Here is a 4943-nt window from a genome sequence, read left to right on the forward strand (position 1 = left end):
TTTTCGTCTCATTAACTCTCCTCCTCTTACTGACTCTCTTCAACCTCTGTCTCTTCGCCGCACTGTTGCATCTTTATCTCTTTTCTATCGCTACTTCAATGGTCACTGCTCCTCTGAACTGTCTGCTTGCATTCCTCCACCTCTACGACGGGCGCGTAGCACCCGTCTGGCAGCAAACTCTCATTACTTTCCTGTCCAACTCTCTAATGCAAGAGTTAACTGTTACTCCCAGTCCTTCATTTATGCAACAGGTCAACTCTGGAACTGTCTCCGTCTGTATTTCCTACTGCCTATGACCTCACTACTGCCAGTCCTTCATGTATGCAACAGGTCAACTCTGGAACTGTCTCCCTCTGTCTGTATTTCCTACTGCCTATGACCTCCAGTCTTTCAAACGCAGTGTGTCCAGGCATCTCGAAATGAACGCATCTTGAATTTGGCTGTTATCTTGTTTTTGTTCTTTCTTGGAGGGAACAATTTGCGGGCTCCTGGCCTTGGGTTCCTTCTTCCTTGCATAAAAAATAAGTAAATAGATAAATATAGATCGATAGATAGATAGATAGAAAGAAAGACACAGATAGATACATAGACAGACAGACAGACAGATAGATAGATAGATAGATAAATGGAAAGACAAATAGATAGATAGGTAGATAGATAGACAGATAGATAAACAGATAGATAAAAACAATCACCATCCTCATTTAGGCCCACACCAACGCCTTCTCCACCACAAATAAATACTTAACTCCATTTTCTCACCGATTTATTTTATGCGGGTGTGGGCTTTACACACACCAATAAACCCCCCCCCCTCACAAACACCATCATATTTCCCAGTTAAACCCGTCCAAGACAAGGATAGGCCAGGTTAGAGGAGGCTTTGTTGATTCTAAGTGACCAATTCGTTCTTTCCCTCGAAATTTCCTTCATTCTTTCCCCCAGGTCAGGTGAACTTCCTTTTTGGGTTTGAAGGTGGGAGAGGTGGGTGGGGTAGAGTCCTTTATTTTTTTGGCTTTATTAATGTGTACCTGGGTGCTTTATTCATGGTGTGTGGTTCGTCAGACATCTTGAGGCACTGCTTGTCCTTGGAGCGCTCACCCTGCCTCCTTCCCCACTCTCTCCCTCTCTCTCTCTCTCTCTCTCTCTCTCTCTCTCTCTCTTACTAGTCACGAAGAAGTGTTACAAATTTATTAGTAACGAAGAAGTGCTCATAATAATAATAATAATAATAATAATAATAATAATAATAATAATAATAATAATAATAATAATAACAATAATAATAATAATAATAATAATAATAATAATAATAATAATAATAATAATAATAATAATAATAATAATAATAATAATACTAACAACAACAATAATAATAATAATAATAATAATAATAATAATAATAATAATAATAATAATAACAATAATAATAATAATAATAATAATAATAATAACAATAATAATAATAATAATAATAATAATAATAATAATAATAATAATAATAACAATAATAATAATAATAATAATAATAATAATAATAATACTAACAACAACAACAACAACAACAACGATAATAATAATAATAATAATAATAATAATAATAACAACAACAACGATAATAATAATAATAATATACTCCCCGACCCTCTCCAACTCCCACTCATTTCTCCCCTCCCCCTCCCCTCCCCTCCCCCACCCACCCCTCCCCTCCCCTCCCCGACACCTCCTCATTAGTGATATCAACAGCACTTCTTCCTTACTAGGAGAGAGAGAGAGAGAGAGAGAGAGAGAGAGACCCTGTAAGGAGAGTGAGTGGGAGGGAGGGAGGGAGAGAGAGAGAGAGAGAGAGAGAGAGAGAGAGAGAGAGAGATTGAGGGAATGAGGGAGAGAGAGAGAGAGAGAGAGAGAGAGAGAGAGAGAGAGAGAGAGAGAGAGAGAGAGACAGACAGACAGACAGACAAACAGACAGAGACAGAGACAGACAGACAGACAGACAGAGAGGATGTGTAGGAGGGAGGAGGAATGTGAGGAGGGGGAGGTGTGTGTGTGTGTGTGTGTGTGTGTGTGTGTGTGTGTGTGTGTGTGTGTGTGTGGGAGGGACCGGTTGTGTGTGTATTATGTGAGCGTGTATGTGTAAATGCTGCTTCCTGGGTGGGTGTATGTGTGTGTGTGTTTGTGTGTGTGTGTGTGTGTCTCTCTCTCTCTCTCTCTCTCTCTCTCATTAGTGTGTGAGTGTGTGTGTGTGTGTGTGTGTGTGTGTGTGTGTGTGTGTGTGTGTGTGTGTGTGTGTGTGTGTGTGTGTGAGAGAGAGAGAGAGAGAGAGAGAGAGAGAGCTTATAAGGAGACATTCATAAGACACACACACACACACACACACACACACACACACACACACACACACACACACACACACACACACGCAATATTTCTAAGCAAAACCACCACAACCTCACCTACCACAATGCACATACATACATACATACATACATACATACATACACATCCATCCATCCATCAATACATACTACATACATACACACATACACATCCATACATCCACGTACACACACATTCGTACACACATACATTCATACATACATACTTGATACATATACACATACATACATATACACATACATACATACACACTGTACGTACATAGCCTACGTAATTAGAGAGAGAGAGAGAGAGAGAGAGAGAGAGAGAGAGAGAGAGAGAGAGAGAGAGAGAGAGAGAGAGACTTGCTACCAAATACTACTACTTAATATTTATACTATATTAGGTGGCAGGTGATAAAGACCATCGTCCACTCACTTGATGTAGTGCTGCCAACTTCTTCCTTCACCCTTATCATTCTTTTTCTGTGTCTGTCCTCCTCTCTTCCTATTTCTCACCATCATCCACTCACTTGATGTAGTGCTGCCAACTTCTTCCTTCACCTTTATCTTTCTTTCCTGTCACTTTTTAATACTCTTCTTTCCACTTCAGGTGACTCTACACTGAGTGACAAGCCTAATGGTTTCCTGTAACTCAGGAAACCATTTACAACGCTGGGTGGTAACCATATAACCAAGTAACGGGGCAATGTGGAGCCTACTATGGTGCCCTTGTTAACTGGGTGGAGACGCAAATGTGGCGTCCATCCAGGAACCAAACTCCCATTTTGTCTCCCGTGCAAGGGGATATCGGTTCACTGCACGTGACTGCCATGTAAGGGTGTTTGCTTGCCTGTGGTTGATAGGTCTGATCGGCGGGACAGAACGAAATTACTCAACAACAACAACAATAACAACAAAAACTCTATTATAACTGTTGCAATGAAATTATGTCCATCGTTTTATTATTATTATTATTATTATTATTATTATTATTATTATTATTATTATTATTATTATTGTTATTATTATTATTATTATTATTATTGTTATTATTATTATTATTATTATTATTATTGTTATTATTATTATTATTATTATTGTTATTATTATTATTATTATTGTTATTATTATTATTATTATTATTATTATTATTATTATTATTATTATTATTATTATTATTATTATTATTATTATTATTATTATTATTATTATTATTATTATTGTTATTATTATTATTATTATTATTGTTATTATTATTATTATTATTGTTATTATTATTATTATTATTATTATTATTATTATTATTATTATTATTATTATTATTATTATTATTATTGTTATTATTATTATTATTATTGTTATTATTATTATTATTATTATTATTATTATTATTATTATTATTATTATTATTATTATTATTATTATTATTATTATTATTATTATTATTATTATTATTATTATTATTATTATTATTATTATTATTATTATTATTGCTATTATTATTATTATTATTATTATTATTATTATTATTATTATTATTATTATTATTATTATTATTATTATTATTATTATTATTATTATTATTATTATTATTATAATTATTATTATTATTATTATTATTATTATTATTATTATTATTAGTTGTTGTTGTTGTTGTTGTTATTATTATTACTATTATTTTTTATCATATATTATTTCCATTCTTCCTCCTCCTCCTCCTCCTCCTCCTCGTCCTCCTCCTCCTCCTCCTTCTCCTTGTCTCTAAATTCTCCTTTCCTTGATCCACAGAAAAGAGAGAAAGAAAGAAAGAGAGAAGAGAGGAGAAAGAGAAGCATCGAAGTGGTAAGTGTTAATATTGTCTCTCTTAGATGCGGGAGCTTCTCTGGGTGGGGCCCTGTCTGTCCGGCACTCATTATTTTTTTTTCGGAATCCAGGCGCCTCACTTCCGTAGAGTTTAGCGACTTTTGCGAGGGGTGGCGTGGGATACTGGTGGGGTTGAAGGGTGGAGTGGGGTACTGATGTGATGGAGAGGGGGAGGGGGAGGCCGAGGATGAGATGGAGGGATGGGGTGGAGAGGTATATGAGAGAGAGGGATGTGAGAGTTGGGGAGAGGGCGGCTTGATGGTTAGGAGCAGAGTGACATGGAGGCGATTTGTTTGTGGCCACCCCTTATGGGATTACGAGATCTGATGATAGATAGACAGGCAGGTAAATAGATAGACAGACAGGCAGGTAAATAGATAGACAGATAGGTAGATGATTAGATACAGACATAGATAGTGATAGATGGATAGATAGATAGATAGACAGATAGATAGATAGACAGCTGATATATATATATATTTTTTACGTGTTTGCTATTGTGTGTTTGTTTTTCTTGTTTTACTTGTCTCTTGTCTCTTTTGGTGTGTGTGTGTGTGTGTGTGTGTGTGTGTGTGTGTGTGTGTGAGTGATCTTGAAGTGCTTACCTTGAGTGCACCCACCTACCTGGCCACGTGTGTGTGTGTGTGTGTGTGTGTGGCTCTTCTTTGGGTTGATTTTAGGGTGAGTGGTGTGGGTGTTGTG

This window comes from Coenobita brevimanus, chromosome 2, assembly GCF_032717465.1.
Source record: "Coenobita brevimanus isolate Jiangsu-jjx chromosome 2, ASM3271746v2, whole genome shotgun sequence".
Lineage (NCBI taxonomy): Eukaryota > Metazoa > Arthropoda > Malacostraca > Decapoda > Coenobitidae > Coenobita > Coenobita brevimanus.